Raw genomic sequence first — 22,761 nt, 5'->3', positions numbered from 1 at the left:
CTCTGGCAAATGCCAAACGTCCTGCACGGTGTTGGGCTGTAAGCACAACCCCCACCTGTGGACGTCGGGCCCTCATACCACCCTCATGGAGTCTGTTTCTGACCGTTTGAGCAGACACATGCACATTTGTGGCCTGCTGGAGGTCATTTTGCAGGGCGCTGGCAGTGCACCTCCTTGCACAAAGGCGGAGGTAGCGGTCCTGCTGCTGGGTTGTTGCCCTCCTACAGCCTCCTCCACGTTTCCTGATGTACTGGCCTGTCTCCTGGTAGTGTCTGCATGCTCTGGACACTACGCTGACAGACACAGCAAACCTTTATGCCACAGTTCGCATTGATGTGCCATCCTGGATGAACTGCACTACCTGAGCCACTTGTGTGGGTTGTAGACTCCGTCTCATGCTACCACTAGAGTGAGAGCACCGCCAGCATTCAAAAGTGACCAAAACATCAGCCAGGAAGCATAGGAACTGAGAAGTGGTCTGTGGTCACCACCTGCAGAATCACTCTTGTTTTGGGGGGTGTCTTGCTAATTGCCTATAATTTCCACCTTTTGTCTATTCCATTTGCACAACAGCATGTGAAATTTATTGTCAATCAGTGTTGCTTCCTAAGTGGACAGCTTGATTTCACAGAAGTGTGATTGACTTGGAGTTACATTGTGTTGTTTAAGTGTTCCCTTTATTTTTTTGAGCAGTGTATTTTATATTTATGACTCAATTTATTAGGATTGTTAATAAAATTGATTATAGACCGATTTATTATACTGCGTCCATGTGTATAAGCTGCAAATACGTTGAAATTAAATAGTTTTCTTTTCAACTTTCAACTAAAACCAAACTTATATTGTACGTCGGGCAGACATTTTGCTAGGTGGGATATCCCCAATGTCACAGTTCAAACGTGTCCAAATCAATAGTCCAAATGCAGAAACAGTTTGTGATAAATTGAAAACCTAAATGTAAAATGTGCTATATACACAAACATCTGCCACAATAATCATATTACTTGTATTTATATAAACAAGCTTCTTATAAACTGCACAAGCACCAGAAACGCTGTTGTTTTGACAAGTAGCAATAAATCACTGATATCGATTAGGGTGGAAATCAGGTTGTATGTGCTGTTGAAACTAACAACTAAAAAAACACATGGAAATGGGAGATATATTTTACCTCACTGGTTAGAGGACAACCTGCAGAAAACAGTCAGCTACATTTTGGAGTGATGCATTTCGATTCAAGTGGGTCACCAGCATGGTAAGTGTCACACAACTCTTTTTTTTGTTAGTCAGGGGGCAAACGTTTAGGCATCTACACTGTGACATTATTAAAAGACTACTACAACGTTAAAAAATTGTACATTGTGACATTAATTCATTGATATCATGAAACAACTCCTTCATGTATGTATTTTCTGATGTTTGATCAGAGATATTTTATCAGAGTATCTCTTGTCACACTGATCACAGCTATAAGATTTCTCTCCTGTGTGTGTTCTCTGGTGTGACGTCAGGCCTCCAGATTGACCAAAACTCTTTCCACATTGACCACAACTATAAGGTTTCTCTCCTGTGTGTGTCCTCTGGTGTGAAGTCAGCTGGCTTGATGTAGTAAAACTCTTCCCACATTGACCACAGCTATAAGGTTTCTCTCCTGTGTGTATTCTCTGGTGCACTGTCAGCTCTACAGATTGACCAAAACTCTTCCCACATTGACCACAACTATAAGATTTCTCTCCTGTGTGTATTCTCTGGTGTTGAGTCAGAGCTCCAGATTGACTAAAACTCTTCTCACATTGATCACAGCTATAAGGTTTCTCTCCTGTGTGTGTTCTCTGGTGTATCTTCAGATGGCTAGATGCTGTAAAACTCTTCCCACATTGACCACAGCTAAAAGGTTTCTCTCTTGTGTGTGTTCTCTGGTGTACAATCAGATGTCTATATCTAGTACATCTCTTCCCACACTGGTCACAGCCAAACGGTTTCTCTCCTGTGTGTGTTCTCTGGTGTAATGTCAAATGGCCAGATGCAGTAAAACTCTTCCCACATTGGTCACAGCTAAAAGGTTTCTCTCCTGTGTGTGTTCTCTGGTGTATCTTCCGATGGCTAGATGTAGTAAAACTCTTCCCACATGGGTCACAGCTAAAAGGTTTCTCTCCTGTGTGTGTTCTCTGATGTATTGTCAAATGGCCAGAGCGATCAAAACTCTTCCCACATTGGTCACAGCTAAAATGTTTCTCTCCTGTGTGTGTTTTCTGGTGTACAGTCAAATGGCTAGATCTAACAAAACTCTTCCCACATTGACCACAGCTATAAGATTTCTCTCCTGTGTGTGTTCTCTGGTGTACAGTCAAATTGCAAGATCTAACAAAACTCTTCCCACATTGACCACAGCTATAAGATTTCTCTCCTGTGTGTGTGTTCTCTGGTGTATTTTAAGTTCTGATGAAGATTTGCAACCTTTCCCACAGTCAGAGCAGAAGTGAGATTTCTTCCCTGTGGTTCTCTGCTGGTGTTTCTTGAGGTGTTTTGATGTGGAGAGACTCTTCTCTGCCTCGTCAGCATCATGATGTTGTTGAGGCTCCCCAGAGGATCCACGATAGTCACGTCTCTCTCCTGTGTGAACAACAAGTCAGACAGATGGTTAAAGGCCTACAACAGCAGAAATCCACTGTAAAAGGTGATGCCAACAGCGTAGCCATGATGTTGTACAACAATTGACGTCTGCCCTTGGTTCACTCCAGACTTGACTGCCCTTGACCAGCACAAAAACACCCTGTGGTGTACTGCACTAGCATCGAATATTCCCCGCGATATGAAACTTTCAGGGAAGTCAGAAACCAATACACACGGTCAGTTTGAAGAAGCTAGCCTTTACTTTCCTAACAGAAATATGCATCCTGCAGCACTAATTCCAAAAAGTTTTGGGACACTGTAAAGTCCATGGAAAATAAGAGTATCTCCTCCCAGTTGCCAACTGCACTGAGGCTAGGAAACACTGTCACCACTGATAAATCCACGACAATAGAGCAATTCAATAAGCATTTTTCTACGGCTGGCCATGCTTTCCACCTGGCTACCCCAACCCCGGCTAACAGCTCTGCACACCACGCAGCAACTTGCCCAAGCTCCCCCCGCTTCTCCTTCACCCAAATCCAGACAGCTGATGTTCTGAAAGAGCTGCAAAATCTGGATGCCTAAAAATCAGCTGGGCTAGACAATCTGGACCCTCTCTTCCTAAAATTATCTGCCACCATTGTTGCAACCCCTATTACTGGTCTGTTCAACCTCTCTTTCGTATCGTCTGAGATTCCTAAAGATCTGAAAGCTGCCGCGGTCATCCCCCTCTTCAAAGGGGGTGACACTCTAGACCCAAACTGTTACAGACCTATATCCATCCTGTCATGCCTTTCTAAAGTCTTCGAAAGCCAAGTGAACAAACAGATCACTGACCATTTCAAATCCCACTGTACCTTCTCCGCTATGCAATCTGGTTTCCGAGCTGGTCACGGGTGCACCTCAGCCACCCTCAACGTCCTAAACGATATCAAAACCGCCATCGATAAAAGACAGTACTGTGCAGCTGTATTCATCAACCTAGCCAAGTCTTTCAACTCTGTCAATCACCGTATTCTTATCGGCAGACTCAACAGCCTTGGTTTCTCAAATGACTGCCTCGCCTGGTTCACCAACTACTTCTCTGATGGAGTTCAGTGTGTCAAATCGGAGGGCCTGTTGTCCGGACCTCTGGCAGTCTCTATGGGGGTGCCACAGGGTTCAATTCTCAGGCTGACTCTCTGTATATATCAATGATGTAACTCTTGCTGTGGGTGTTTCTCTGATCCACCTCTACGCAGCCGACACCATTCTGTATACATCTGGCCCTTCTTTGGACACTGTGTTAACCTCTACAGAGTACCTAACCCGGATCCGGGATCCCCCCCACCCCCCCACACACTGATTAGCATAGCTAGCATAGCTTCACAAGTAGATAGTAGCATCTAAATATCATTAAATCACAAGTCCAAGACACCAGATGAAAGATACAGATCTTGTGAATAAAGCCACCATTTCAGATTTTTAAAATGTTTTACAGGGAAGACAAAATATGTAAAGATGTAAATCTATTAGCTAAAAACACATTAGCATAATCCACCATCTTTTATTTGTCCACCAACACCAGTAGCTATCACCAATTCGGCTAAACTAAGATATTTATAGCCCCTAACCAAGAAAAAAACTCATCAGATGACAGTCTGATAACATATTTATGGTATGGGATAGGTTTTGTTAGAAAAAAGTGCATATTTCAGGTAGATGGCATAGGTTACAATTGCACCCACCGTCACAAATGGACTAGAATAATTACAATGAGCAACGTGTTTACCTAACTACTAATCATCAAACATTTCGTAAAAATACACAGCATACACTAATCGAAAGACACAGATCCTGTGAATACAGACAATATTTCAGATTTTCTAAGTGTCTTACAGCGAAAACACAATAAATCGTTATATTAGCATAGCACATAGCACATAGCAGCCCAGCATTGATTCTAGCCAAAGTGAGCGATAAAAGTCAACATCGCCAAAAGATATTAATTTTTTCACTAACCTTCTCAGAATTCTTCCGATGACACTCCTGTAACATCATTTTACAATATACATATACAGTTTGTTCGAAAAGGTGCATATTTAGCCATACAAAACCGTGGTTACACAATGAAAATAGTAGCAAAACAAGCCTGAAAATGTCGGTCGCCATCTTTCAGAGTGATCTGGTTTAATTAATAGCTAATCATATACTTGACTAAAAAATACAGGGTTTACAGGAATCGAAAGACAAATTAGTTCTTAATGCAACCGCTGATTTACATTTTTAAAATTATCCTTACTTTTCAATACAGGGTTCGCCAAGTGAAGCTATACCAAACAAAATGGCGAAATATGCGTTTAAAATATTTCGACAGAAACACGATTTATCATATTAAATATTGCTTACTTTGAGCTGTTCTTCCATCAGATTCTTGGGCAATGTATCCTTTCTATGTTATAAACGTCTTTTGGTCGATAGATGTCCTCTGTCCTTCGAAATGTCCACCACCAACGACCGACACCCCAAAACGTGTCCAAAGTTTCAGAGTGCACAACAAATAAATTCCTCAAAATCGCACTAAACGGATATAAATTGCTATAAAACGGTTCAAATTAACTACATTATGATGTTTTTAACACCTAAAACGAGTAAAAACATGACCGGAGAAATATTGCTGGTTAGAAAACGATTTGGAACGAGGCAGGTCCGATGCCCTTCACGCTTCAGGCGCACGACGAGAAAGGGCGGTCTCTATACATTTTGGTCTTTTATAATGGCTGTGAATATCCCATCGATTCCATTGAAAGCGTGATGACGTACAGACACCCAGAGGAAGACGTAGGCAGTGTCGGTTTCTTCATAGCATTCACTGTCGCCTTAAAAACAGACCCCAGATCAGAGGTAAAAAATTTTGAAATCTGAACCCTGTCATGAAAAGTGCTGTAGAAATTGTTCTGTACCACTCAGAGACAAAATTTCAACTTCTATAGAAACTAGAAGGTGTTTTCTATCCAATAATAACAATAATATGCATATTGTACGATCAAGAATTTAGCACGAGGCAGTTTAATTTGGAGACACAAATATGCTAATGCGGAACAGCACCCCCTATAGTTCCAAGAAGTTAACAAACCTCCATACGAGCTTCAACGCCATACAACTCTCCTTCCGTGGCCTCCAACTGCTCTTATATGCTAGTAAAACTAAATGCTCTTCAACCGATCGCTGCCTGCATCCGCCCGACTAGCATCACTACTCTGGACTAGAGGTCGACCGATTATGATTTTTCAATGCCGATACCGATTATTGGAGGACAAAAAAAGCCGATACCGATTAATCGGACGAATTATTTAAAAAAATAATGTTTTTAAATATATATATATATCATACACACACATTTTTGTAATAATGACAATTGCAACAATACTGAATGAACAATGAACACTTATTTTAACTTAAAATAATACATAAATACACACACACGCACACAGCTCTGAAGTGACAATGATACTGAAGAGTCTGCTTAGGAGACAAATACTCTCAACTGTTTGAATAAAAATTTAGTTTAAGTTACCTGTGATGAATGTTGAAAACAAAATCCTTAATTTCTATATGCAGGAAATCCTATTTTAATAATGGGCATGGTAAGAATTGACAACCAAAGTGCGAGTCATAATTCCCATGACACCTAGCAAAAAGCGGTTCCTTCATTTATTGCATAGGATATTTTTAGATTCACTTAAAATAAGGTCTGTGTTTCGTGTAGGCTTACATCACCGTGCCAATTTTATAACTGTGTAGATATCCATAGGACAAGGTAACTCTGATCAATATTGGCTAAATATAAGCGAAGATAAAAAAAATGATAGAGTGGATTTATGAAAATATGTTGACAAACGTTACCTTATCCTAGTGAGATTTACACGGGTATCAAAACGTCGAGGCGGTTTAAGCCTGCACGAAACACAGACCTTATTTGAAGTAGATCAAGACATTCTCTATGGAAGACATGAACAGTAAAATAACGAAGGAACCCCTTTCAAATTCAGCCGCAAGTTATTACAGGAATTATAACGCGTCGACTATTTCTCTCTAAACCATATACCTTTGACTAATCCGGAAACTATCGCCTCGAAAACAAAACGTTTATTCCGTTCCGTATGTTATCTAACGGTTGGCATCTATGAGTCTAAATATTTCTGTTACATTGAAGGTTGTGCAATGTTGTCATAATTTCGTAAAATTCTGGCAAATTAGTTCGCAAAGAGCCAGGCGGCCCAAACTGTTGCATATACCCTGACTCTGCGTGCAATGAACGCAAGAGAAATGACACAATTTCACCTGGTTAATATTGCCTGCTAACCTGGATTTCTATTAGCTAAATATGCAGGTTTAAAAATATATACTTGTGTATTGATTTTAAGAAAGGCATTGATGTTTATGGTTAAGTACACATTGGAGCAATGACAGTCATTGATTGATTGTTTTTATTAAGATAAGTTTAATGCTAGCTAGCAACTTAGCTTACTGCACTCGCCAACAGGCAGGCTCCTCGTGGAGTGCAATGTAATCAGGTGTTAGAGCATTGGACTAGTTAACTGTAAGGTTGCAAGATTGGATCCCGCGAGCTGACAAGGTTAAAAATCTGCCGTTCTGCCCCGTTCGTAGGCCGTCATTGAAAATAAGAATGTGTTCTTAACTGACTTGCCTAGTTAAATAAAGATTAAATAAAGGTGCAAAAAAAATTATATATATATATAAAAAAAAAATACATCTGCAAATCGGCGCCCAAAAATACTGATTTCCGATTGTTATGAAAACTTGAAATCGGCAATTCCGATTAATCGGTCGACCTCTACTCTGGACGGTTCTGACTTAGAATATGTGGACAACTATAAATACCTAGGTGTCTGGTTAGACTGTAAACTCTCCTTCCAGACTCACATTAAGCATCTCCAATCCAAAGTTAAATCTAGAATCGGCTTCCTATTTCCTATAGCCTCCTTCACGCTGCCAAACATGGCCTCGTAAAACTGACTATCCTACCGATCCTTAACGTCGGTTATGTCATTTACAAAAGGTGATTCTACAAAGTATTGAAAAGTATTATTGGTGTGAATACAAGAACAATAACATAGGCCTACTGTAAGACCCATTACTTCACCTAACAACAACATAGACCTACTGTAGGACCCATAACTTCACCTAACAACAACATAGACCTACTGTAGGACCCATAACAATAACATAGACCTACTGTAGGACCCATAACTTCACCTAACAATAACATAGACCTACTGTAGGACCCATAACAACAACCTAGACCTACTGTAGGACCCATAACTTCACCTAACAATAACATAGACCTACTGTAGGACCCATAACTTCACCTAACAACAACAACATAGACCTATGACTATAAATAATTTAATATTTACAGGTGAAACATGGAAACGAAAATGTATTTTTCATGACATTTCATAACCTGATCACCAGATAATTTTGTGAATAATCCCACTAGGCTACTCTGTAATGTGATGTCATTCTAAATGTCCTGAATAACGGAAAATAGCTCAGACTAACGTGACCCTACTGTAAATCAAGCAGACAATAACACAATATAAACATCAATTTCTTAGGGATGTTGGATCCAACGTGGAGCATGGCATAACTGTCTTTACCAGAGTAAAGAATGAAGAAGCACTTTGGTTGTTGCATGTCGTGATGTTTGTCATATGACTGGCATTCAGAAAATGATTTCCTGGGTCAGCTGATTATAGTTGAACATGTGACTGTTACTAAATTGCTACAGTATTAAGAATTATGTGTAATTATTGAAACAATTATATGCATATCATATTTTCTGGGCCCGAGTAGCAGGCAGTTTAATTTGGGCACGCTTTTCATCCAAAATTCCAAATGCTTCCCTACCCTAGAGAAGTTAAGCTCGAGACCTTGGGTCTCGACCCCGCCCTGTGCAACTGGGTCCTGGACTTTCTGACCGGCTGCCCCCAGGTGGCGAAGGTAGGAAACAATATCTCCACCCCGCTGATCCTCAACACTGGGGCCCCACAAGGGTGCGTTCTGAGCCCTCTCCTGTACTCCCTGTTCACCCATGACTGTGTGGCCATGCACGCCTCCAACTCAATCATCAAGTTTGCAGACGACACTACAGTGGTCGGCTTGATTACCAACAACGACAAGACGACCCGCAGGGAGGAGGTGAGGGCACTCGGAGTGTGGTGTCAGGAAAATAACCTCTCACTCAACATCAACAAAACAAAGGAGATGATCGTGGACTTCAGGAAACTGCAGAGGGAGCACCCCCCTATCCACATCGACGGGACAGTAGTGGTTCCTCGGCGTACACATCACAGACAAACTGAAATGGTCAACCCACAGAGACAGTGTGGTGAAGAAGGCGCAACAGCGACTCTTCAACCTCAGGAGGCTAAAGAAATTTGTCTTGTCACCGAACACACTCACAAACTTTTATAGACGCACAATTGAGAGCATCCTGTCAGGCTGTATAACCGCCTGGTATGGCAACTGCACCGCCCTCAACCGCAAGACCCTCCAGAGGGTGGTCCGGTCTGCACAAGGCATCACCGGGGCAAACTACCTGCCCTCCAGGACACCTACACCACTCGATGTCACAGGAAGGCCAAAAAGATCATCAAGGACAACAACCACCCGAGCCACTGCCTGTTCACACCGCTATCATCCAGAAGGCGAGGTCAGTACAGGTGCATCAAAGCTGGGACCGAGAGACTGAAAAACAGCTTCTATCTCAAGGCCATCAGACTGTTAACCTGCCATCACTAACATTGAGAGGCTACTGCCAACATACAGACTCAATCTCTAGCCACTTTAATAAATGGACTTAATAAAAGGTATCTCTAGTCACTTTAAATAACGCAACTTTAATAATGTTCACATACGCTACATTACTCTCATATGTATATACAGTATTCTATACCATCTACTGCATCTGCCTATGACGCACGGCCATCGCTCATCCATGTATTTATATGTACATTTTCTTATTCATCCCTTACATTTGTGTGTATAAGGTAGTTGTTGTGAATTTGTTAGATTACTTGTTAGATATTACTGCATTGTCGGAACTATAAGCACAAGCATTTCGCTACAGTCGCATTAACATCTGCTAACCATGTGTATGTGACCATTAACATCTGCTAACCATGTGTATGTGACCAGTAACATCCGCTAACCATGTGTATGTGACCATTAACATCCGCTAACCATGTGTATGTGACCATTAACATCCGCTACCCATGTGTATGTGACCATTAACATCCGCTAACCATGTGTATGTGACCAATAACATCCGCTAACCATGTGTATGTGACCATTAACATCCGCTAACCATGTGTATGTGACCAATAACATCCGCTAACCATGTGTATGTGACCATTAACATCTGCTAACCATGTATATGTGACCATTAACATCCGCTAACCATGTGTATGTGACCATTATCATCTGCTAACCATGTGACCAATAACATCCGCTAACCATGTGTATGTGACCATTAACATCCGCTAACCATGTGCATGTGACCATTAACATCCGCTAACCATGTGACCAATAACATTTGATTTGACCTGACCCCGCAGCAAGTTCTGTCAATTTATTCATTGTCTTTTGTTTGTCAATGTTGACGCACACCTGATTACACATATAGAAGTAGGATTAGTCTACCTGGTTACACATATAGAGGTAGGACTAGTCTACCTGGTTACACATATAGAAGTAGGACTAGTCTACCTGGTTACACATATAGAGGTAGGACTAGTCTACCTGACTACACATATAGAAGTAGGACTAGTCTACCTGACTACACATATAGAATTAGGACTAGTCTACCTGACTACACATATAGAAGTAGGACTAGTCTACCTGACTACACATATAGAAGTAGGACTAGTCTACCTGACTACACATATAGAAGTAGGACTAGTCTACCTGACTACACATATAGAAGTAGGACTAGTCTACCTGACTACACATATAGAAGTAGACCTAGTCTACCTGGTTACACATATAGAATTAGGACTAGTCTACCTGATTACACAGAGGTAGGACTAGTCTACCTGGTTACACATATAGAATTAGGACTAGTCTACCTGGTTACACATATAGAAGTAGGACTAGTCTACCTGGTTACACATATAGAAGTAGGACTAGTCTACCTGGTTACACATATAGAAGTAGGACTAGTCTACCTGACTACACATATAGAAGTAGGACTAGTCTACCTGACTACACATATAGAAGTAGGACTAGTCTACCTGACTACACATATAGAAGTAGGACCAGTCTACCTGGTTACGCATATAGTAGTAGGACTAGTCTACCTGGTTACGCATATAGAAGTAGGACTAGTCTACCTGATTACACATATAGTAGTAGGACTAGTCTACCTGGTTACACATATAGAAGTAGGACTAGTCTACCAGGTTACACATATAGAAGTAGGACTAGTCTACCAGACAACACATATAGAGGTAGAACTAGTCTACCTGATTACACATATAGAGGTAGGACTAGTCTACCTGGTTACACATATAGAAGTAGACCTAGTCTACCTGGTTACACATATAGAAGTAGGACTAGTCTACCTGGTTACACATATAGAAGTAGGACTAGTCTACCTGGTTACACATATAGAAGTAGGACTAGTCTACCTGGTTACACATATAGAATTAGGACTAGTCTACCTGGTTACACATATAGAATTAGGACTAGTCTACCTGGTTACACATATAGAATTAGGACTAGTCTACCTGACAACACATATAGAATTAGGACTAGTCTACCTGACAACACATATAGAGGTAGGACTAGTCTACCTGTCCTGAGCGCAAATGTAGATCTATAAAATGTGCCCATTTGGGGATGTCTGATAGTATTTCAGATTGTCTTAACGCTGCACCACTAATGAGCTGTGGAGCTTCTCAAAGAATGTTTTTTTTCACATCCAAACAGCAAGTAAACAAAGTCTAATCAAAATCAATTGCGAATGACAATAGTTCCTCAAAGTATTTTCGTAAAATATTTCCAGCTCTCGCCATTTCGATAACCACTCGGCATAAAAGGGAAAATGTGATCCACTCTGATCCAGTGGAAATGTCATAAAATACCTGATTACTGTCAGGAAACTCACTGGAGCAGGAAACTGAGGGCCTAGAATACTTCATACAATGTTGCAAGCTTGCTATCCGAGTTTCCTGACCCAGTTGATAGTTGATACAATGTTTAAAGTTTGTTGTAGACAGGCCATGTGCAGCCAATGTGATTTCTAGGATATTTATTTCTATCAGGATATTTTCTACCTGCAGAATGTCATGTTTTTATTTGTTGGCTTTGTGTAGGCTATCTTTACATAGTTGGCAATGGCAATAAAAGTTACTTTTAGATTTTTATAATTTTCATTTAGATTTAGATAGAATGTAGATTAATCACAGACAATAATTTTGAGATACTATTATAATTTAAATGAAAACTGTTCCACGAAAATGTGCATATGAAAATCATAACTTGCACACAGATTCGCAGAAACGGTCAGATAAATTGGCACTCCAACTGGAAAAGGTTGCAGACTGATGGTGTAGTCAATTACTAGTCTATTAGTCTATCTATCTGTAGTCTATTAGTCTATTACTGAAAACTTCAGGAGCAGAACGGCAGAATTTACGAAGTCCAGCAGCGGAGGGGGGACTCCCTCTGGTCGGGTTATGTTGACGACCGGCTCCCTCTGGTCAGGTTGTGTTGACGACCGGCTCCCTCTGGTCGGGTTGTGTTGACGACCGGCTCCCTCTGGTCGGGTTGTGTTGACGACCGGCTCCCTCTGGTCGGGTTGTGTTGACGACCGGCTCCCTCTGGTCGGGTTATGTTGACGAGCGGCTCCCCCTGGTCGGGTTATGTTGACGAGCGGCTCCCCCTGGTCGGGTTATGTTGACGAGCGGCTCCCTCTGGTCGGGTTATGTTGACGAGCGGCTCCCTCTGGTTATGACTTCGAGTCATTTGTGTGTCTTAATTATTTGATCAAACAGAATGCTTAAAGCATCAGACAAGTTCAGTACGTATATTTGATTTTATAAAAACACATGGGGCGATTGGTAGAAAGAACAGATGACTCTTGGTTGACCAAGATGTCTTTTAGTTGGGGACAGCACTAGAACATGATTTTGTGGCTCCCGAGTAGCGCAGAGGACACTGCATCTCAGTGCTTGAGGCGCCACTACAGACACCCTGGATCAAATCCAGACTGTATCACAACCGGCCGTGATTGGGAGTCACATAGGGCGGCGCACAATTGGCCCAGCATCGTCCGGTGTAGGCAGTCATTGTAAATAAGAATTTGTTCTTAACTGACTTGCCTAGTTAAATAAAGGTTACACTTAAATAAATTTAAAAAACAGTGTTTCATGATAAACCATTTTTTACAAATCTGTCAAGGCACCAACTTTGTGAAGGGTTTAAAACAAAGGTTTCAAACCAATTCATGAATGTAATTGAATCTAGGTATGTCTTGCCTTTAATGTAAAGGCATGAAAAAAAATTGGCTGAATATTACACAATGACTTATCAACAGCTCTAATAATTTGCCTTCACAGGAAATCTTCACTGGCAATTCTAGAATATACGATATAGCCTAGAAACCTGGTTAAACTATCAATATGACATCATGGATGAATACTAGAATATACTATATATCCTAGAAACCTGGTTACACTATCATTATGACATCATGGATGAATTCTAGAATATACGATATATCCTAGATACCTGGTTAAACTATCATTATGACATCATGGAGGAATTCTAGAATATACTATATAGCCTAGAAACCTGGTTAAACTATCATTATGACATCATGGATGAATTCTAGAATATACTATATATCCTAGAAACCTGGTTAAACTATCATTATGACATCATGGAGGAATTCTAGAATATAATATATAGCCTAGAAACCTGGTTAAACTATCATTATGACATCATGCATGGCCAGTCCTTGTATTCATAGTGTAGTGAATTCGTGGGGTAGCCCTGAGCTGGACTCAAACCTGGGTCCAGTGACTGTCAAGCCAACACCTTATAACTGTTACACCAAGATGTCTGAACTTCTTGACGAGGTCGCTGGGTAATGAGTTAGGGTTGCTACAATAGCTTTCTCTATGAATTTGAGAGTGGTTACATTTCTCCAGCCCCATCCCTCAGCTGTTTACCAAACCAAGTCTCTTGGCAGCCATTTTGTTGCTGTTTAAATACTAGGTTGTCCCTTTAAAAAAGCCACACATCAATCAACCAATCTGAAGTTGAAACAATAACAAAGCAGTCATTCCACCACTGTTTTGGTAATAAGATGATGATGGGCCTGGAGACATTTAACTACTCTCAAATTCATAGACATACCTATGGATGCAAGGACTGACCATCCATGATATCAACATTATAGTTTTAACCATGTTGAGGCTATACAGTGTTGATTTACATTGTTTCTAAACATTGGAGTAAAAAAAGCTTATTTGGGGTTCTGATGGGGTACAACAATTTAACTAAGCTCATGAGGCATGTGTTATATTCTCCAAGAATCAATGGCTATTGCAGATTTCCCTTTTAACACCAAACATCAGTTCAACAACTGCAGAGTTTGTACCTCTGTTTTTAAGACAGTACTTACCAGTGGTAATCACGGCCCGGTTTCTCAAAACCATCTTATGGCTAAGTTCATCTTTAGAACCACTGGATGCCTTAACTTGCGTTTGGGAAATCGGGCCCAGATATCCAGTTTCTTCCTTCTCCTCTTCCGATGAGACCGTAATCTCCCCCTCCTCCGCTTTCACTTCAAAAACTGAATCCTCCTCATCTTTTACTGTAACACCATCCTCCTCTTTCACTCTGAACGCCTCTTCTTTCACTGTAACGTCTTCCTCTTCTTTCACTGAAACGTCTTTCTCTTCTTCTTTCAGGGTAACAACCTCACCCTCTACTTGTTTTTGTATTGTAACATCCTTCTCTTCCTCCTCCTCTTTGATGAGAGCTTATTTCTCCGTCCAACAGACCGTCTCTTCTTCAGCAGGAAGAGAGTAATTTAGTGAACTCATGGTCTGAGATGTTAGCTAGCTAGGCTAATGCTAACTTAACCAGCCCGCTAGCTGAATAATAACAACAGCACCGTAAATATGAAATTAAATAGGATAACTAACCAACTAGACGACAGACAAGGGTTTAAAATACAGTGGCTAATATACACTAAAGCGTCTAAAGAGCTTTATTGGTTCGGCTATTTTGGCTAGCAAGCTACCGAGGTGGCGGACTAACTGTTGCTGCTGCTGAAAGAAGCGTTCCGTCCACTAGATTATACGTCACACTAACAGCATTGCCTTAAAATCGCAAACCGCCATCAGCTGACTGGAGTGGGTAACGCTCAGTCTGAACCTCTGACTGCGATGGAGATGTGCGACTTTAAGACAATGACGCTAGTGTGACGTAAAATATATATTATAATGTTCAGACAAAAAGTTCGTGTAGGAAGCATGAGTTTTTACTCACCAGTGTAACAATACAGTGTGGTTAAAGACTTAGTAACTTAGTTGTGTTCACGATCTGGTTCCCTATAAGCACAACCAGTTGTGTTTTTGAATTATCACATATGTATTAATTTATTTCGGGATTCTGAGTAATCCACAGCAGATTTATGGAGAATTGCTGTGGGTGAGTTCAAAATGGAATAGTCCCGGGATAGAAATATATAAAGTTGACATTACATCATAAAATCCACCTTTTAAATCATACATTAGCCATTTATGTTTTAGTAACTACTGTTGTTGGTTTGGCGTCAAATAAGCCTCTCTTTATATGTTATTTGCCAAATCTCAGTTTCAATGTGGGTTTTATGCTAAAGTTCGATCTTTCAATTTGGTATCTAACTGGAAAATGCATCATCTTTAGGAGTGCTATTTTTACCCTGTCGACTACTGATCATTCATCCACACTGTGTGTCTCATCAATGCAGGTCATTTATGACAAATGTATAAAGTATATATTTTATAAATTCATGAACACCAGACAGTTTATTAGCCCGGTTTTGTTCGTTTAGGTGTATTATACTTCCTCGCCTGTAGAGGGGGACATTGGGTCATTTTCCAGGTTAATTTGATATATTTTTATACTAAAATGGATTACAGTTTATTCTGATGTAGTGAATATGAGACACATGGAAACAATTGATTCATTTATAAATTAGGAATTAGTAGGAATTGTTAAATCCACTATACGATCACAATGACTTTGATAGACATTTCAATTGTTTTTTTGTTAGTATATTATAGGGCAGATTTATGTAGAATTGCTGTGGGAGTGCTATTTATATCCCGTCACTACTGATCATTCATCCAGACTGTGTGTGTCCCATCATTGCAGCTTTGGAAATAAATGAACTATCCATCCATTGCTCCTTCCTGTGTTGACTCACTGACTTGAGAGACCATGAAGGTCACTAGCTCGATAGGTTGATATCTAGCTCAAGCGTCACCTCATGCTTTTCATTAACTGTGTGGTTGTGTTATCTAGTGGGAACCCGTTAGCACGGTGGGCTCTGGTGCCTTCTTGCCGTGGGCTCAAAATGACAGAGGAAATCAACCTGCTTGAAATCAACCGGCTCCAGCTCGCTGACCATAACCGTGCTGATTGGCTACCCTGGTTAGGCTAATAGCTAGTTGGCTAAATAGCTAACGTTAGCTGGCCAGCTAAGATTACTGCATATAGCTAACGTTAGCTGGCCGGCTAAGATAACTGCATATAGCTAACGTTAGCTGGCAGGCTAAGATAACTGCTTATAGCTCATGTTAGCTGGCCGGCTAAGATAACTGCATATAGCTCATGTTAGCTGGCTGGCTAAGATAACTGCATATAGCTAACGTTAGCTGGCTGGCTAAGATAACTACATTTAGCTAACGTTGGCTGACTGGCTAATATAACTGATAACTGCATATAGCTAACTAAGATAACATTCTTTGATATTTGGTTAGATGGCGTTTTGTATTTCCAAAACGTTGGTTTACTTTAAATCACTCAAGTCATGAGTGCATACGATTGGCTTAATTTGAAGTTCTACATTTTGTTAGGATTTATGTTTATGCACTATAGCCTGTTAGCATATTGTTTGAAGATGAATATTGTTTTGTTACACACACACACACAAACAATACAGATGTGTGTAGGTGTGTAAGGACTGACCAACACAGGCCATAAAAGCTGTGGTCAGTCTGGAGAGGGGAGGGGTGCATCACTCTAGGCCAACCAGGGGGGTTGAGAGACTGTTCAGTACCATATTAGGAATTGTTTGAGTGAAGAATCAAGGGGAGACACAAGAAGGAGCTACTCTACCCAGCAACCAGATGTGGACAAAGAAAAGCGCCAAGGGGCTTGGACAAGTTCGGGTGCTCCCAAAAGCGGAGCAAGAGTATTAACCATGTTAAGCCTCTACTTGAAGTTATTTCTGTTGTAGTATACATCATAGGGAATAGGCTGGTCCTCCATAATACTTCACACCTGACTTTGGCATTCTTCTGAATTATGATTGGTTTAATGTAATAACTCCAAAAATAGAACAGTGAGGTGTAACTTTGCATTGGGAAAAATATTTTCTTTTATCTTTTTATAAACAATACAAAACATACAAACGACAACATCATACAAACATTAACTACATCACACCTGCCCAGGCCCACTAGAACACACCTCCATCTCCATTAACTACATCACACCTGCCCAGACCCACTAGAACACACCTCCATCTCCATTAACTACATCACACCTGCCCAGACCCACTAGAACACAACTCCATCTCCATTAACTACATCACACCTGCCCAGACCCACTAGAACACACCTCCATCTCCATTAAAACTACATCACACCTGCCCAGACCCACTAGAACACACCTCCATCACCATTAACTACATCGCACCGGCCCAGACCCACAAGAACACACCACATTCTCCATTAACTACAACCCCACCTGCCCAGACCCACTAGAACACACCTCCATCTCCATTAACTACATCACACCTGCCCAGACCCACTAGAACACACCTCCATCTCCATTAACTACATCACACCTGCCCAGACCCACTAGAACACACCTCCATCTCCATTAACTACATCACACCTGCCCAGACCCACTAGAACACAACTCCATCTCCATTAACTACATCACACCTGCCCAGACCCACTAGAACACACCTCCATCTCCATTAAAACTACATCACACCTGCCCAGACCCACTAGAACACACCTCCATCACCATTAACTACATCACACCGGCCCAGACCCACAAGAACACACCACATTCTCCATTAACTACAACCCCACCTGCCCAGACCCACTAGAACACACCTCCCTCTCCATTACATCACACCTGCCCAGACCCACTACAACACACCTCCATCTCCATTAACTACCTCACACCTGCCCAAACCCACTAGAACACACCTCCATCTCCATTAACTACATCACACCTGCCCAGACCCACTAGAACACACCTCCATCTCCATTAACTAAAACACACCTGCCCAGACCCACTAGAACACACCTCCATCTCCATTAACTACATCACACCTGCCCAGACCCACTAGAACACACCTCCATCTCCATTAACTACCTCACACCTGCCCAGACCCACTAGAACACACCTCCATCTCCATTAACTACATCACACCTAGCCAGACCCAATAGAACACACCTCCATCTCCATTAACTACCTCACACCTGCCCAGACCCACTAGAACACACCTCCATCTCCATTAACTACATCACACCTGCCCAGACCCACTAGAACACACCTCCATCTCCATTAACTACATCACACCTGCCCAGACCCACTAGAACACACCTCCATCTCCATTAACTACATCACACCTGCCCAGACCCACTAGAACACACCTCCATCTCCATTAACTACATCACACCTGCCCAGACCCACTAGAACACAACTCCATCTCCATTAACTACATCACACCTGCCCAGACCCACTAGAACACACCTCCATCTCCATTAACTACATCACACCTGCCCAGACCCACTAGAACACACCTCCATCTCCATTAACTACATCACACCTGCCCAGACCCACTAGAACACACCTCCATCTCCATTAAATTAACTACATCTCACCTGCCCAGACCCACTAGAACACACCTCCATCTCCATTAACTACATCTCACCTGCCCAGATCCACTAGAACACACCTCCATCTCCATTAACTACATCACAGCTGCCCAGACCCACTAGAACACACCTCCATCTCCATTAAATTAACTACATCTCACCTGCCCAGACCCACTAGAACACACCTCCATCTCCATTAACTACATCTCACCTGCCCAGACCCACTAGAACACACCTCCATCTCCATTAACTACATCACACCGGCCCAGACCCACTAGAACACACCTCCATCTCCATTAACTACATCACACCTGTCCAGACCCACTAGAACACACCTCCATCTCCATTAACTACATCACACCTGCCCAGACCCACTAGAACACACCTCCATCTCCATTAACTACATCACACCTACCCAGACCCACTAGAACACTGCCAGCGCCCGCATCAGCACCAGTTTTTTTCTCTCCGTCACTTTCAACTTTTAGATAATAAAGCATTTTACCTTTCTATTGAATTAACAACAGGGGATTGGTTGATTTCCAGGTTTAATTAAGTATAATATTTAAGATGATTTATGAGAAAAGTATCGTCCAACTCTGGGTTATCTCACTGCACCCTCAAATGTCATGTTTTGAAATATACAGACAGACTGATTAAAAGTAATTTTACATTGTATAACTGTACTTCTGACAGCCAACTTTCTAACTCCTCCCATAACTTTATGACATCATAACATTCCCAGAAGGATTATTGAGTCATTGTTAGTTTTACACTGAAGACATGACTCTGCCGTTGTGCTGTAGAATTTGTGGATTTTGTCTCTTGTATAATAAGGGACTATCATTTGTCCCAACATCACAGGCCACAGACTTTGATGCAGTTAAAGACTTCCAAAAGTGTTTCCGCAGTTTAAGATCAACTGAGTTTTTTTAATGGTGTTTCTCCCTGTGCACCTGCCAATGTGAATCCTTTGAACGAGACAAGTTACCAGAAAGGATATATTGCTAATGTTCTTCCCATTAATAACCTCAATGACAATTAACTTGTGGGCGGTTGTGGTGATGGCGTCCTATTGGATGACGTCGTCCATCGGGGTTCCCCTAAAAAAGAAGACGCTCTGGATTGATCACTGGAGTCAGATGTGAAGGAGGAGGTTGATCATCAGGAGTCAGATGTGAAGGAGGAGGTTGATCATCAGGAGTCAGATGTGAAGGAGGAGGTTGATCATCGGGAGTCAGATGTGAAGGAGGAGGTTGATCATCAGGAGTCAGATGTGAAGGAGGAGGTTGATCATCAGGATCAGATGTGAAGGAGGAGGTTGATCATCAGGAGTCAGTGTTATGCTGATGAAGGAGGACCCAAAAGCGACGTAATAGAAACAGAGTCTTTATTCCAGTCTTAGACAAAAAACGATACTCCTGATATATCTAAGGTAAAAAACAAAACAGGAAAACTGAAATCCTCTCGTCAGTAGAGATGAACGACTGGAGACGCGACCACTAGACACCTGCTCACACGCAGCATCTGATGAAGGCAAAAACACGACAGGGCGGAACAAGGACACAGAACAGCAAACATCAAACAAGAATCCGACAAGGACTGAAGCGGAAAACAGAGGAAGAAATAGGAACTCTAATGAGGGCAAAAATAGGGGACAGGTGTGAAAGAGTAAATGAGGTCGTTAGGAGAATGAGAAACAGCTGGGAGCAGGAACGGAACGATAGAGAGAGAGCGGGAGAGGGAGAAAGGGAGGAGGAGAGAGAAGGATAGAAAGAGGGAAAGAACCTAATAAGACCAGCAGAGGGAAGCACAGGGACAAGACATGATGATCAAAAACATGACAGTACCCCCCCACTCACCGAGCGCCTCCTGGCGCACTCGAGGAGGAACCCTGGCGGCAACGAAGGAAATCATCAATCAACGAACGGTCCAGCACATCCCGAGATGGAACCCAACTCCTCTCCTCAGGACCGTAACCCTCCCAATCCACTAAATACTGGTGACCACGTCCCCGAGAACGCATGTCCATGATCTTCCGTACCTTGTAAATAGGTGCGCCCTCGACAAGGACGGGAGGGGGGGAGGGAAGACGAACGGGAGCGCGAAGAAAAGGCTTGACACAAGAGACATGGAAGACAGGGTGGACGCGACGAAGATGTCGCGGAAGAAGCAGTCGCACAGCGACAGGATTGACGACCTGAGAGACACGGAACGGACCAATGAACCGCGGAGTCAACTTGCGAGAAGCTGTCGTAAGGGGAAGGTTACGAGTGGAAAGCCACACTCTCTGACCGCGACAATACCTAGGACTCTTAATCCTACGTTTATTGGCGGCTCTCACAGTCTGCGCCCTGTAACGGCAAAGTGCAGACCTGACCCTCCTCCAAGTGCGCTCACAACGTTGGACAAAAGCCTGAGCGGAGGGAACGCTGGACTCGGCGAGCTGGGACGAGAACAGAGGAGGCTGGTAACCAAGACTACTCTGAAACGGAGATAGCCCGGTAGCAGACGAAGGAAGCGAGTTGTGAGCGTACTCAGCCCAGGGGAGCTGTTCTGCCCAAGACGCAGGGTTTCGAAACGAAAGGCTGCGTAAAATGCGACCAATCGACTGATTGGCCCTTTCTGCTTGACCGTTAGACTGGGGATGAAACCCGGAAGAGAGACTGACGGAAGCACCAATCAAACGACAGAACTCCCTCCAAAACTGTGACGTGAATTGCGGACCTCTGTCTGAAACGGCGTCTAACGGAAGGCCATGAATTCTGAACACATTCTCAATGATGATTTGTGCCGTCTCCTTAGCGGAAGGAAGCTTAGCGAGGGGAATGAAATGTGCCGCCTTAGAGAACCTATCGATAACTGTAAGAATCACAGTCTTCCCCGCAGACGAAGGCAGACCGGTAATAAAGTCTAAGGCGATGTGAGACCATGGTCGAGAAGGAATGGGAAGCGGTCTGAGACGACCGGCAGGAGGAGAGTTACCTGACTTAGTCTGCGCGCAGTCCGAACAAGCAGCCACGAAACGGCGCGTGTCCCGCTCCTGAGTAGGCCACCAAAACCGCTGGCGAATAGAAGCAAGCGTACCCCGAACGCCGGGGTGGCCAGCTAACTTGGCAGAATGAGCCCACTGAAGAACAGCCAGACGAGTAGAGACAGGAACAAACAGAAGGTTACTAGGACAAGCGCGCGGCGACGCAGTGTGAGTGAGTGCTTGCTTTACCTGTCTCTCAATTCCCCAGACAGTCAAACCGACAACACGCCCTTCAGGGAGAATCCCCTCGGGGTCGGTAGAAACCACAGAAGTACTAAAAAGACGGGATAATGCATCAGGCTTGGTGTTCTTATTTCCCGGGCGATAGGAAATCACGAACTCGAAACGAGCGAAAAACAATGCCCAACGAGCTTGACGTGCATTAAGTCGTTTGGCAGAACGGATGTACTCAAGGTTCTTATGGTCAGTCCAAACGACAAAAGGAACAGTCGCCCCCTCTAACCACTGTCGCCATTCGCCTATGGCTAAGCGGATAGCGAGCAGTTCGCGGTTACCCACATCATAGTTGCGTTCCGATGGCGACAGGCGATGAGAAAAGTAAGCGCAAGGATGAACCTTATCGTCAGACTGGAAGCGCTGGGACAGAATGGCTCCCACGCCCACCTCTGAAGCGTCAACCTCGACAATGAATTGTTTAGTGACGTCAGGAGTAACAAGGATAGGGGCGGATGTAAAACGCTTCTTGAGGAGATCAAAAGCTCCCTGGGCGGAACCGGACCACTTAAAGCAAGTCTTGACAGAAGTCAGAGCTGTGAGAGGGGCAGCCACTTGACCGAAATTACGAATGAAACGCCGATAGAAATTAGCGAAACCGAGAAAGCGCTGCAACTCGACACGTGACTTAGGAACGGGCCAATCGCTGACAGCCTGGACCTTAGCGGGATCCATCTGAATGCCTTCAGCGGAAAT

At 42.7% G+C, this 22,761-nt stretch overlaps 2 protein-coding genes and 1 pseudogene across 2 annotated transcripts in view; 1 reads left to right on the top strand and 2 right to left on the bottom strand.

The window, feature by feature from the left end:
* LOC129847156 (zinc finger protein ZFP2-like) overlaps window positions 1–22,761 on the bottom strand; it is a 69,067-nt gene that overhangs the window by 17,656 nt on the left and 28,650 nt on the right. The gene's annotated exons all lie outside the window — the stretch shown is intronic.
* The window catches only part of LOC129847160 (zinc finger protein 239-like), a 55,875-nt gene that overhangs the window by 21,109 nt on the left and 12,005 nt on the right, over window positions 1–22,761 (top strand). The gene's annotated exons all lie outside the window — the stretch shown is intronic.
* Window positions 330–14,986, bottom strand: LOC129847159 (zinc finger protein OZF-like; annotated as a pseudogene).

Source organism: Salvelinus fontinalis, unplaced genomic scaffold (genome assembly GCF_029448725.1).
Source record: "Salvelinus fontinalis isolate EN_2023a unplaced genomic scaffold, ASM2944872v1 scaffold_0738, whole genome shotgun sequence".
NCBI lineage: Eukaryota > Metazoa > Chordata > Actinopteri > Salmoniformes > Salmonidae > Salvelinus > Salvelinus fontinalis.
This window is presented reverse-complemented; position numbering and strand designations above follow the sequence as displayed.